General features: G+C 37.2%; 1 long non-coding RNA gene across 1 annotated transcript; it reads left to right on the top strand.

Annotated features, from left to right (window-relative positions):
• Positions 1-536: 536 nt before the first annotated feature.
• Positions 537-14878, top strand: LOC122674277. The gene is made up of 3 exons (XR_006334944.1): positions 537-547; positions 10896-10900; positions 14733-14878. It is a non-coding gene; the product is annotated as an uncharacterized LOC122674277 (long non-coding RNA).
• Positions 14879-15269: the final 391 nt, after the last annotated feature.

Genomic DNA, 15269 nt, shown 5'->3' with positions numbered 1-15269 from the left:
ATTGTGTTTTTTAACACCTTTTGATTTTATATTTTTTATCCTTTCTCCTATAGTGAGACCTCAATTTCTTTTTTTTTTTTTTTTCCAAAGCTAACAACACTGATATATTCACTTTGTGTTTTATTCTTCAATGTTCATAACTATCATATCAATACTAATATGATTCTTACAAATAGATCTTCTAGGTGAAGTGTCAGATACATTTTCAGTTCCTATTCTTGGACCATGCCTGCTAAGAATGGGCTCTATGTTTACTTCCTTAGAATTACTCTTTTCTCTGAGTAAGTATGTTGCTTATTTGATGTTCCATTATGCTCACTTATTTCTGTTTTATTTTAGGACTTGCTGCTTTATACTTTTGACTACACCAGACATTTATAAGTCTCAAAAGTCAACATTTTATTGATTGTCATCCTCAGTTTTCCTTTTATACTTGTCATTTCAGTTCCATCTTCCTCTAGTATGTAATTGTATCTTTTAGCTTTTATGAAAACTTCACTACTTTTAGCAAAAATAAGCAATATTGTGAGCATTTTTATTTCCCATGGTTTCTCATAAAAATGTAAAATACTCTTTACCTTTACGCCATTCGCATCATTTCTAATCTGCTTAATGAAATATCCTGCAGGGAAATAGTTTTCTTATTTTTAAAGACTGTGAAATACTTCATCATAAAATGAATGCTCATGTTTTGTTGGAGAATTCTAAATGGATGGTCTTACAGGTTGTTTCAAAACATCAGCTATTACAATTAGATTCTGCCTCACACTGGAATCCTAAGTTTACTGGGTAATTTCACTCACATCTTCTGCCCGTGTGACGCTGTGGACAGGTTTCTATGTGCTCTATCACAGTGCAGCAGACGGCTCTTTACTTCTTTACAGTAAGCGTTTAGCCTTGTAGTCAGTCAAAAACTTATTTTAGTCATCTCTAATACAATTTGGTTTATTTATCATAAGTAGGTTTTTAAAATGTTTTATATTGGTACATAGCTGATTAACAATGTTGCGTTAGTTTTAGGTGTACGGCAAAGTAAATCATTTATGCTGTGCTGTGCTTAATCACTCAGTGGTGTCCAACTCTTTGGAACACCATGGATTGTAGCCCACCAGGCCCCTCTGTCCATGGGGATCCTCCAAGCAAGAGTACTGGAGTGGGTTGCCATGTCCTCCTCCAGGGGATCTTCCCAACCCAGGGGTCAAACCCAAGTATCCGACATTGCAGGCAGATTCTTTACCAGCTGAGCTACCAGGGAAGCCCAAGTCATTTATACATGGACATATATCTACTCTTTTTTAGGTTATTTTTCCATGTAGACTATTGCAGAATATTGGACAGAGTTTCCTAAGTAGCTTTTTGAGGAAAAAAAAAAAACAAAAAAACTAGACGAGATATTCTTAATTCTAAACTAAAAAAAGTTATTATTATTTTTTTTTTTTGTGACTCATGTAGAAACTTTTGGGTTAAGTTCATTGTGAAATTACAAATCTATATCCCTTCACTAAAATCATTTAATCCTGAATGTAGATAATATCTTGATTAAAATTTACTTGCATCCATCCATCTCAGTTATTGATATAACCTGCTCAGATTACTTTTATAATACACATGCATTGACCATTTACTCTTTAAAACATATTTGGTCTCATTCATTTGAAAGGGACTTGCATTGAGCTAAGATATGCAAGTTGATCTATTGGAAAATAACAATTCTATGAAAATGGAAATGTATTCCTGGTTATGAAAGTTGTGTATCATTCTCTATACATTTTCACTGATATGAATATTCATTTAAAATATTTTGTGTGACTAGTGTGTATCTAAAAATTTTGTCATATTTTAAGATATCTTGTAGAGTCTTCCAATCATTTGTAAATGCTAAAAATTATAAGAGGTTAGAGAAGAGTGTGAGAAGTCTAGCTGTGAATGGAAATTTCATTGTGTAGATGACTTTTATTCAGTGTAGCTTTAACATATTAACAATTAAATGTATTGCAAAAATAAAATACTGTTTTTTTTTTCTCTCACAGGCTAGAGAAAGTTTGTGTAATTTTTTTTTTTTAAAGCCCCACAAGGTATTCCAAGAAACATTATTATTGAAGAACTGAATAAATATCTCTTTATGAAAACCCTGATTCATTGTCTATTTTTGTAAAATGCTGCTACTCAGAGGTTTACAATGCCCTGATGATAACTCTGAGAAAGCTGCCATAGGCTACTATGTAACTTTATTTGACACACCTGAGTTAAAACTGCAAGCATCAAGTGCTTTCTCTCAAAGCCAAACTACTTAGATGCTTTTTTTCTTTTTTTATTAATTTGAAATATAGACACTGGATTGTTATGTATACATTCTCTTTCTTTCTTTCTTCATTTTGAATATAGATTTTTATTTATGTCATTGTTAAATTTCATCTAAGGATTGATAATAAAAGCAAAAATAAACATGAAAATGGAACAGCTAGCAAATATGTGACCTTTAAAAATAATTTAAAATATTTATTGAAATTTTAATGATTGTGTGTTTAAAATTAATCTAAGGATTTTCATCATCAAGCAAGTATTCTTTCCTCAACTATATACACACAAAAATGTCACTTTCTTTAGTAATCATGAGGTCAAGATTCACTTTCTTTGCTATTTCTCATTAGCTTTACCAGACTATATTTCTTCTAGCTTCTGTGAAATTATATATTGCCTAAGAGTTGAAGGGATTCTTTTCTTTGGCTTCTGGAAGTCATATTTTCCTTTTCTGCATGCAAGGAAGAAAATATTGAAATATTGAAGGATTACCCATGCTTCAAAGTTTGTAGAAGGTGAGATATTCCAAACTGGTAGTAGGGAATTAGCATATCAAAAATATTCCAAAACAAATTGTAGAGTTTTTTTTTTTTTTTTCATTCTGCCTGAGGAAAAGGAAGGAATTTTAAAGTGAAAACTTAAATACTGTAATTTTTTATTCATTATTATTGATTATTATGACCCAACTTTATCCAGAGTTTCAAAAAAAGAAATGAGCCAAAGAATGTATACAGACTTTGTAGTTAGAACTCAGTTATACAACAATATATATATATATTTTAATCTTTAACTAAATATTGTCATGGGCCCAAACTGCTTAACCTTTTCCAAGAAATTTAGTCAAATTCAGAGATTTCTAAGTTCTTTCAATTGCCTGAGGATATGTGCCTAAATCTCTCATCTCTCCAGCTGTGACCTCAACACTTGCAGGAATGATGTCTTTTACTCTCTGTCTGAGAGGACTGGATTCTCTGCTACCTTACTCTTTCAAAAGGAAGTTAACCTGTGTGGTCCTTAGATCTGTCAACAGTATCTCCTCAGAGATATATGAGTTATTGGAATAACTCATAATACCCCCCCCCCCCAATCCAATAGTCTGAGGAACCACATAACCAGTTCTGTCTCAGCTAATTTCAGAGTTAAAAGACAAAGGAAGGACATTTCTTTTTTTTATTTCTTTTTTATTTATTTATTATTATTATTATTATTAGTTGGAGGCTAATTACTTCACAACATTTCAGTGGGTTTTGTCATACATTGACATGAATCAGCCATGGAGTTACACGTATTCCCCATCCCGATCCCCCCTCCCACCTCCCTCTCCACCCGATTCCTCTGGGTCTTCCCAGTGCACCAGGCCTGAGCACTTGTCTCATGCATCCTACCTGGGCTGGTGATCTGTTTCACTATAGATAATATACCTGCTGTTCTTTCAAAACATCCCACCCTCACCTTCTCCCACAGAGTTCAAAAGTCTGTTCTGTACTTCTGTGTCTCTTTTTCTGTTTTTGCATATAGGGTTATCATTACCATCTTTCTAAATTCCATATATATGTGTTAGTATGCTGTAATCTTTATCTTTCTGGTTTACTTCACTAATACTTCTGTGTGAACTCATGAACACACATAAGGGAGCTATCTCCATCTCTCACAGAACTAGACCTTTACATCACCATCCCCCCAATGTGTCTGTAACACCACCCACATAAGGGACACCTCCTCTTGGAAATCCATTTTCTGGTCCACCCAGTAACTAAGGCCTCCTCACATATCCCTAAACCCAAAGAGAGAGGGTTCTGTCACACCTTTCCCCAGAACTCATCACTATCATGAACAATGCCCAGAGATCTCACTCTGTACACTGACCTCTTCATGTGTTCCTGGTTCCTTAGCAGTCACAGTCAGTTAACAAAGAAAGAATACATTTTATTGTAATTTATCACAACTAGTTCTTAAATTATCTGATGGACTCATAGATTTAAGCTTCAAACACTGAAATGTACTACCTTTGCTTTCTACTCACACTCTTATAGTTCCTTTTCTGAAAACAAATTTGTGGCCCAAGGTTCCATGACCCAAGCTGGCCACAAAGTGAAACAGTGCAGATAGAAAGAAAAAAAAAAAAAAATCTACTCTTACAAATTACCCACAGGATATAGTATCATCATTGTGGCCATAGAAGTTGATAGTAAGAAATTCTGTGTGCTATTCTTGACTCTTCTGTTTTCTAATAGTAAGCCTTTGGTGCTTTATAGGTCTTCAGCTTTAGATTTATCGTGACTGAAATAATAATGTTAACTAATGACCATTTCTATATGCTGAGGGTTTGCTCTTCTTTTTGTCATTTAATCCTGTCAGAAATCCAGTGAAATGGGTGTGTTTAACCTCAATGTCCGACTCTTGTGACCCCACGGCCTATAGGCTCCTCTGTCCATGGGATTCTCCAAAACAAGAATACTGGGGTGGTTTGCTATTTCCTTCTCCAGGAGATCTTCCCAACCCAGGGATCAAACCTGGGTCTCCTGCATTGCAGGCAGACTCTTTACCAACTGAGCCACCTTGGAAGCCCCATAGAAGACACACGTGTTAACTATTCACAAGATACTGAAAATAAAACTTGAGTAGTGTGCATGCTAAGTCGCTAAAGTCCTGTCCAACTCTTTGCAACCCTATGGACCACAGCCCACCATGCTCCTCTGCCTATGAGATTCTCCAGGCAAGAATACTGGAGTGGGTTGCCACACCTCCTCCAGAGGATCTTCCTGACCTAAAAATCAAACCGGAGTCTCTTTGCATCTCCTGCATCAATAGGAGAGTTCTTTACCGCTAGTGCCACCTGGGAAGCCCAATTATTCACAAGATAATGAAAATAAAACTTGACTAGAGTTCAACTTATCTCTTAAAGTACATTTATTTAAACAATGTTTGTTTGCTTTGATAAATTCTAAAGGGATAGTATCTAATAAATTTATTTCCTGGATCTAACTGTAACTATAAATGGGCTACAACTTAGCTTTTCTTTTATATGTTTTGTTCCTTATTTTAGATAGTTGTGATTACAGATTCATTAGTATTAATGCATAGAATAAAAAGAAAATTGCATTAGGAGTAACTAATTATTGGATTTCTGCAACTTATTTTGGGAAATGTATTTTTCCTAAGCTTTTCCTAGTGGGAAACTAACTTATTTCTATATTAAAAAAAAAAAATCACTAAACTTGAAGCAATAAACATCTCTTTGGTCATCACTGTATCTTTCCTTTGGTCATCATAATATCTTTCCTCTACTATTTCTGTTGAGATTAATGCAAATACTGTTGTCTGGCCCACATAGGGCATTCCAAATCCAGAAGGGTAATTTCCTAGGGATTGGAACATTGACACTGCTATGGTTAAGGCAGAGAAGTGTAGGGTGGAGTGTTGGAGTAGAAGTCAGTTAAGGAAACCTCTAAGTCAATGTATCCAAAGTATTGTGAGTGTCAGAGGAGAAGGTCTGGTAGCCATACACTAAATCAATGCCATGTGTCAGGAAACTGGCCGACATGAACCAGAATATTCAGTGGAAGCCAAATGGGCTGAATGAAGCCACACTAAAACTGACTTTTTTTTTTTTTTTTTTAATTGTTTGCAATGTAACCAGCTCTAGTATGCATTTACTCCATGTTTTGGAATTTGCGACCAGAAGACTTTGAGAAAAGTAAAAGATCTACAAAAAGTGAAAGTTCCTGACATTTCAAATCTTTTCTCTCTCTCCGTTTTCTTTTCCTTGGTGATGCATCACAAACCTCATTGAGGAGCCATTTTTTGCCAGCTACCTTCAGTCTGTTCATGGGGTTCTCAAGGCAGAATACTGAAGTGGTTTGCTATTCCCTTCTCCAGTGGATCACGTTCTGTCAGAATGCTCCACCATGGCCTGACCGTCTTGTGTGGCCGTACACAGCGTTGCTCATAGTTTCATTAAGTTAGACAAGGCTGTGATTCACGTGATCAGTTTGGTTAGTTTTCTGTGGCTGTGGTTTTCATTCTGTCTGCCCTCTGAGGGATAAGCCAGACAGAGAAGGACAAACACGATTTCACTTATAGGTGGAATCTGAGGCAGGACTGAGCAACCAGAGTGGTGCCTATGCAGGCGGGAGGCGGAGGCAGAGGCAAAGAGGGAGGACGTACCTCTCACTGCTCGGAGGCAGCGCTGGCTCTTAGCCTGCAGAGGCAGTGGGGGTCCCTCTCACAGAAGCCTGCAGCTCCATGGGGCCAGCAGTGGCGGACGCCTAGGAGGTTTCTGCCATGACCCCACAGTCAGGGTCACTCTCTCCACTTGTTCGGTGGGGCCAGGAGTATGATCCTGTGGAAGAGAGATGGGAATACCAGACCACCTTACCTGCCTCCTGAGAAACCTGTATGCAGGTCAAGAAGCAACAGTTAGAACTGAACATGAAACAACAGACAGGTTCCAAATCAGGAAAGGAGTGTGTCAAGGCTGTATATTGCCACCCTGCTTATTTAACTTCTATGCAGAGTGCATCATGTGAAATTTTGGGCTGGATGAGGCACAACATGGAATCAAGATTGCTTTGAGAAATATCAATAACCTGAGATAGGCAGATGACACCACCGTTATGGAAGAAAGTGGAAAAGAACTAAAGAGCCTCTTGATGAAAGTGAAAGAGGAGAGTGAAAAAGCTGGCTTAAAGCTCGACATTCAGAAAACTAAGATCATGGCATCTAAGATCAAGACAATGACCTCATAGATGGAAACAATAAATAATCTATTTATAGGGTTTCCATTTGAGGCAGGTATTTAGTCACAGATAAATTATTTTAAATCTGAGATACTGAGTCATCTATACTCCTATCGTCTGAAATCCCCAACATGACACAGGGATGTTTTAGGGACATGGGGTATGGCTCACAGATATGTCAAAATGACTGTGGTCACTAAGAAAAAAAAAAAAAATCAAGCAGACAACTTGCAGGGCATGATGTTAAAACTGGCTTAAAACATGAAGTAAACTGTCTAATTGGTGTAAATGACTAAAAGGAAGTTTTGATGATTTTGGAAACATCAATTTTAATTTTATATATGAAAAATATTACAGAGTAACATAATTCACTGAAAAGAAGTTTTATTTAGTTAAAATAAATTAAATTATAGATTTTGGAGTTATTCTTTAAGAAACTAATGGTGATTAAGCCTATACATTATTATGTCTAAATTCCAAATTAAAAGAAAATAAACTGACTTAGATTTCTATGCAATCCAAAATGCAAAACATTCATGTGACCTCTTTTACAGAGTGTGCTACATCATTGATGAAAAAGTAGATACATTAACTATGTCAGCAATATGAACTAAATTGTATTACATACTGTGTGTTCATGGAAGTAGCTTTGGTATCAAAATTAATTGTAGTTTGTGACCTCTCTTTAGTGAAAGAACCAACATATTAGTGTATTTAGAAAAGTTTTTGGTTCACCAGGTTTTCTGGTTTACCAAGGATTTTCTGGAGTATTTAGGAATGGAGCCATAAATATCTCTTTATCAAAAAGTTAACTAGCCACATAGTGATCAACCAACCAGCAATTGAAATAGTTTGAAACTAATGCCTAGTTACCACAATAAAATGATTGTATTAGGATTGAGAATACAAAATAGACATGTTCTCCAATTATTCTTAGTCTAAAGTGGAGTATGAAACCTACTTTTACCTTTTTTTACTGTGAATTTCTAAAATATAGAACAGGCCAACACTTTTAAATCAACGAGCTGATGTTCTCATCCATAAATTTTACCCCTGGGGTCTGTGGTGAGCATGATGAGTTCATCCACAAATTTCAGTACCAAATTATGATCAATATATTTAGAAAAAGAAGAGAACAAAGCACACATATTTCAGTGTATCACCTGGGAGTTTGTCAGATTTTAAGGAATTTGCAGTTTCTCAGTAATATGATTTAGCAAAAAGGCTTTAAATATAATCTAAGCTAATGTTTATATTAGTTCATCAGGCAGGGTTCAAGAGAGATCTCCAAAGCTGATTTCTTTTGGAATTTTTTAAAATTAATAACCTGTCTGAGTTAATAAGAATATTATTAATAAAGCATGTCACTGCTTTACAAATTGATGAGACATGATATCATCCAGCCCTGAATCATGGAGAACTCACACTCACCATGGACCCCAGTGGTAAAATTAAATGGTAAATAGTCTCATCTGTTTCTGCAGAAAATTTTCTCTAGCACTTTCATCACGCAACTTTGAAAAGGTTCATGACTTTCAACTTTCATAAGCCTGATGAATCTCAGAATCTCAAGCTCTGTCAATTTGATTTTTGCTCCTGAATTTTCCCAGAGGAACATTTGATTCTCTCTGCTGCAGTTTATTCTTTTGGTAATTTTGGCCTGAACAGGTTAATCAAAGTGTTGTTCTGAAGTGAACGCTTCTCTCAGGGACCAAGTCATAATCCATTAGTGTGGCTGACAGGCTGAGCTCAAACATTATTCATTATTTCTTAGAGCAAAAGCCCTCAATGATATCTGTTACATTTTGCAGTAAACATAAATATATGTATATATAATATAAGTATGTTATATAATATACATATTATATAAATATGCTTTACTATCTGCACCACCAGAAGCACAGTGGCCGCAATGGACCATGCAGAGGCATGACCAAGAGGAGTTACCCCACGCCTGACTTCAGGGGCGGCGGCCAAGAGGAGCTACTACACGCCAGAGGTCAGGGGTGGCGGCCGAGAGGAGCAACCCCGCCTCCAAGGAACAGCGGCTGCGCGGGCGCAGGAGAGCCGAGAGGAGATACTCCACGTTCAAGATCAGCAGGGGCGGCCGTGAGAAGATACCCGTCTTTCAAGGTAAGGAGCAGCGGCTGTGCTTTGCTGGAGCAGCCGTGAAGAGATACCCCACGTCCAAAGTAAGAGAAACCCAAGTAAGAGGGTAGGTGTTGCAAGGGGGCATCAGAGGGCAGACACACTGAAACCATAACCACAGAAAACTACCCAACCTGCTCACATGGACCACAGCCTTGTCTAACTCAATGAAACTAAGCCATGCCGTGTGGGGCCACCCAAGACAGATGGGCCATGGTGGAGAGGTCTGACAGAATGTTGTCCACTGGAGAAGGGAATGGCAAACCACTTCAGTATTCTTGCCTTGAGAACCCCATGAACAGTATGAAAAGACAAAAAGATACGACACTGAAATATGAACTCCCCAGGTCAGTAGGTACCCAATATGTTACTGGAGATCAGTGGGAAAATAAGTCCAGAAAGAATGAAGAGATGGAGCCAAAGCAAAAACACCACCAGTTGTGGATGTGACTGGTGATAGAAGCAAGGTCGGATGCTGTAAAGAGCAATATTGCATTGGAACCTTGAATGTTAGGTGCATGAATCAAGGCAAATTGGAAGTGGTCAAACAGGAGATGGCAAGACTGAATGTCAACATTCTAGGAATCAGCAAACTAAAATGGACTGGAATGGGTGAATTTAACTCAGATGACCATTCTATCAACTACTGTGGACAGGAATCCCTTAGAAGAAATGGAGTAGCCATCATGGTCAACAAAAGAGTCCAAAATGCAGTACTTGGATGCAATCTCAAAAACAAGAGAATGATCTCTGTTCATTTCCAAGGCAAACCATTCAGTATCATGGTAATCCAAGCATATGCCCCAACTAGTAATGCTGAAGAAACTGAAGATGAATGGTTCTATTAAGACCTACAAGAGCTTTTCGAACTAACACCTCAAAAAGATGACCTTTTCATTATAGGGGACTGAAATGCAAAAGTAGGAAGTCAAGAAACACCTGGAGTAATAGGCAAATTTGGCCTTGGAGTACAGAATAAAGCAGGGCAAGGCTAATAGGGTTTTGCCAAGAGAACACACTGGTCATAGCAAACACCCTCTTCCAACAACACAAGAGAAGACTCTACACATGGACATCACCAGATAGTCAACACCGAAATCAGATTGATTATATTCTTTGCAGCCACAGATGTAGAAGCTATATACAATCAGCAAAAACAAGACCAGGAGCTGACTATGGCTCAGATCATGAACTCCTTATTGCCAAATTCAGACTTAAATTGAAGAAAGTGGGGGAAACCACTAGATCATTCAGGTATGACCTAAATCAAATCCCTTATGACTATATAGTGGAGGTGAGTAATAGATGCAAGGGACTAGATCTGATAGAGCACCTGATGAACTATGGATGGAGGTTCATGACACTGTACAAGAGACAGGGATTAAAACCATGCCCATCAAAAAGAAATGCAAAAAAGCAAAATGGCTTTTGGAGGAGGCCTTACAAATAGCTGTGAAAAGAGTAGAAGCAAAAAGCAAAGGAGAAAAGTAAAGATATTCCCATCTGAATGCAGAGTTCCAAAAAATAGCAAGGAGGGATAAAAAAGCTTTCCAGCGACCATTGCAAAGAAATAGAGGAGAATAACAGAATGGGAAAGATTAGTGATTTCATCAAGGAAATTAAAAACACAAAGGGAACATTTCATGCAAAGATGGGCTCAATAAAGGACAGAAATTGTATGGACCCAACAGAAGCAGAGATATTAAGAAGAGGTGGCAAGAATAAACAAAAGAACTGTACAGTAAGATCTTCACAACCCAGATAATTGCAATGGTGTGATCACTCACATAGAGCCAGACATCCTGGAATGTGAAGTCAAGTGGGCCTTAGAAAGCATCACTATGAACAAAGCTGGTGGAGGTGATGGAATTCCAGTTGAGCTATTTCAACCTGAAAGATGATGCTGTGAAAGTGATGCACTCAATATGCCAGCAAATTTGGAAATGTCAGCAGTGGCCACAGGAATGGAAAAGTTTTCATTCCAATCCCTAAGAAAGGCAATCCCAAAGAATGCAAGAACTACTGCACAATTGCACTGATCTCACACACTAGTAAAATAATGCTCAAAATTCTCAAAGGCAGGCTTCAGCAATACATGAATCATGAACTTCCAGATGTTCAAGCTGGTTTTAGAAAAGGCAGAGGAACCAGAGATCAAATTGCCAACATCTGCTGGATGGTAGAAAAAGCAAGAGAGTTCCAGAAAAACATCTATTTCCGCTTTATTGACTATGCCAAGCCTTTGACTGTGTGGATCACAATAAACTGTGTAAAATTCTTAAAGAGATGGGAATACCAGACCATCTGACCTGTCTCTTAAGAAACCTGTATGCAGGTCAGGAAGCAACAGTTAAAATTGGACATGGAACAACAGACTGGTTTCAAATAGGAAAAGGAGTATGTCAAGGCCGTATATTGTTACCCTGCTTATTTAACTTATATGCAGAGTACATCATGAGAAACGCTGGGCTGGAAGAAGCACAAGCTGGAATCAAGATTGCCAGGAGAAATATCAATAACCTCAGATATGCAGATGACACCACCCTTATGGCAGAAAGTGAAGAGGAACTAAAAAACCTCTTGATGAAAGTGAAGGAGAAGAGTGAAAAAGATGGCTTAAAGCTCAACATTCAGAAAACTAAGATCATGGCATCTGGTCCCATCACCTCATGGGAAATGGATGGGGAGACAGTGGAAACATTGTCATACTTCATTTTTGGGGGCTCCAAAATCACTGCATATGGTGATTGCAGCCATGACATTAAAAGATGCCTACTCCTTGGAAGGAAAGTTATGACCAACCTGGACAGCATATTTTAAAGCAGAGACACTACTTTGCCAAAAAAATTCCCATCTAGTCAAGGCTATGGTTTTTCCAGTAGTCATGTGTGGGTGTGAGAGTTGGATGGTGAAGAAAGCTGAGCACCAAAGAACTGATGCTTTTGAACTGTGGTGTTGGAGAAGACTCTTGAGAGTCCTTTGGACTGCCAGAAGACCCAACCAGTCCATCCTAAAGGAGATCAGTCCTGGGTGTTCATTGGAAGGACTGATGTTGAAACTGAAACTCCAAAACTTTGGCCACCTGATGCAAAGAGCTGACTCATTGGAAAAGACCCTAAAGTTGGGAAGAATTGGGGGCAGGAAGATAAGGGGATGACAAATGAGATGGCTGGATTGCATCACCGACTCAATGCTTGTGGGTTTGAGTAGACTCCGGGAGTTGGTGATGGAAAGGGAGGCCTGGCGTGCTGCGATTCATGGGATCACAAAGAGTTGGACACGACTGAGCAACTGAACTAATATATATAGATATAAATGGTATATAATATATATATATATATATATATATATATATATATATATATATAGGTTGATTCTATAAAGCTTACTTAACACTCCAAAATCAGTTTTGGAAAATTCATCTTCCCCATTTCTCCACTAGTTGAAATTAGTTCCTTAAGTAGTTCTTATTTTATCTGTTTGGTAAAAAGTTCACTAAAGAAAATTCTGAATCCAACTTAGAATCTATGATAATAGTAAACTCCTCTCTTTAGCTTTTCAGTTAAAGTTGGATTTTGGAATTTGAAAATAGTGGGAGGGATTTCTAAAAGATTACATATTGCAAATGATAAGTACCAGTATTGTCTGTGGTTGTTGATAGAAAAATCACTTAAATCCAGACATAAGAACTCTGAAACTAAAAAAAACATTTCCTTTATCTAAATATATTACCTGAAATTATTCACTCCAAAATTCTTATTCAAATTCTCTTTATTCTTTTCTTTAACTATGTGTAGGACCTAGTTAGCAAGTGTAATGGAGAGACCTTCCATTTTTCCTCACATTGATTTTTAATGTCATTTCAGTGCAAAGAATTTCTAAGTGGCAGCATTCTTACTTTTATTTATTTTTTTTAACTTTAGCATTAGCAATGTCTATGACCTTGAACAAAACATGTATTCCTTATTCTCTTAATTATGCAACACATCTAAACTACTAACAGTAGGATATTAAATTTAGCCATGACAACAGTCAACTAGTCACTCTCACCAGTTCAGATAACATCTTTTAAGCAATAACCTCTCATTTTTTCCTCCAATAGATCCCTAACTGCATAATATTATAGAACAAGTAATGTGTGTAATACAAAGTCTTGTTTGATAATTTGTCTGGAAATTTAAATAGAAACCTAGAAAATCATTAACTCATTACACTTATTTTCCCTGAAAACCCAAAATAAATTGTAGATATTGTACAGGCTTGGATCTACAAATAAAGAAAGTAAAATTTGTTATTAAATATTTTCTCTAATACTTAGATAGTCATCTAATGTCAAGAAAGGAAGAGCATATTAAGACTGAGACTTGTAGATCTTGTTGCTTTTCAGCTGTTAAGTAGTGTCTGACTCTTTGCAACCCCAAGAACTGCAGGACACCAGGCTTGCCTGTCCTTCGAGATCTCCCTGAGTTTACTCAAACTCATGTTCATTGAATCAGTGATGCCATCCAACTATCTCATCACTTGTGCCCTTTTCTTCTCCCACCTTCAATCATTCCCAGCATCAGGGTCTTTTCCAATGACTTGCCTCTTTGCACCAGGTGGCCAAAGTATTGAATCTTCAGCATCAGTCCTTCCAGTGAATATTCAGAGTTGATTTTCTTTAGGATTGACTGGTTTGATCTCCTTGCATTTAGAGATATTAACAAATATAAATTAAAAATATTATTTTCCAAAACTATGTTGTTATTGTTCTGTATATAAGTTGGGTACCTCTCTACAACCCCATGAACTGCAGTACACCAGGCTTCCCTGTCCTCCCATTATCTCCCCAAATTGCTCAAATTCGTGTCCATTGAGTCATGATGCTAACTAATCATCTCATCTTCTGTCACCCCTTCTCCTTTGCCTTCAGTCTTTCCCAGCATCAGAGTCTTTTTCAGTGAGTTGGCTCTTCTCATCAGATGGCCAAATAATTAGAGCTTCAGCTTCAGCAACACTCCTTTCAATGAATATTCAGGGTCAATTTCCTCTAAGATTGACTGGTTTGGTCTCCTTGCTATCCAAGTGACTCTCAAGAGTTTTCTCCAGCACTACAATTTGAAAGCATCAATTCTTCAGCATTCAGCCTTTTTTATGGTCCAATTCTCGTATGACTACTGAAAACACCATATATTCATGTGTGCTAAGTCGCTTCAATCATGTCTGACTCCACAACCCTATGGTACATAGACCACCAGACTCTTCTATTCATGGAATTCTCCAGGCAAGAATACTAGAGTGGGTTACCATGCTCTCCTCCAGGGGATCTTCCCAACATAGTATTCAAACCCTCATTTCTTATGTCTCCTGCATTGGAAGGAGGGTTCTTTACTCCTAGCACCACCTGAAATAACCATAGTTTTGACTGTACAGACCTTTGTTGGCACAGTGAAGTCTCTACTTTTTAACACATTATCTAGGTTTGTCATAGCTTTCCTTCAAAGGATCAAACGTCTTTTAATTTCATGGCTGCAGTTACCATCCACAGTGATTTTGGAGCTCGAGATGGAGCCAAATGCCGTGACCTTAGTTTTTTGAATCCCGAGATTCAAGCCAGCTTTTTCACTCTCTTCTTTCACTCTCATCAAGAGGCTCTTTAGCTCCTCTTCACTTTCTGTCATTACAGTGGTATCATGTGCAGATCTGAGTTTGTTGATATTTCTCCAGGAAATCTTGATTCCAACTTGTGATTCATACAGCCTGGCATTTTTCATGATGTACTCTTCATATAAGTTAAATAAACAGGGTGATAATGCAACAAATTCAATTTTGTGGACATTGAAAAACTAATAGTAAAATTGATAGAGAACTAAAATAACCAAGAATTTTGTAATTTCAAAATTAAGTAAATTTTGAAAAAGATATCTGAAGGAATTATACATCTTGTATTAATACTTACTTAAAATTGAAAGTAATTAATTACCAGTCAAGTAATTGGTACAGAATGGAAACATAGACAAATGGAATAAAATATAAATTTTAGAAATAATCTTACAAATATACAATCACCTAATTTACCAGGTAACAGCTGCAAAAACATAG

Source organism: Cervus elaphus, chromosome 18, assembly GCF_910594005.1.
Source record: "Cervus elaphus chromosome 18, mCerEla1.1, whole genome shotgun sequence".
NCBI classification, from domain to species: domain Eukaryota; kingdom Metazoa; phylum Chordata; class Mammalia; order Artiodactyla; family Cervidae; genus Cervus; species Cervus elaphus.
Note: the sequence above shows the minus strand (reverse complement) of the source record. Positions and strands in the feature narration are given on the sequence as shown.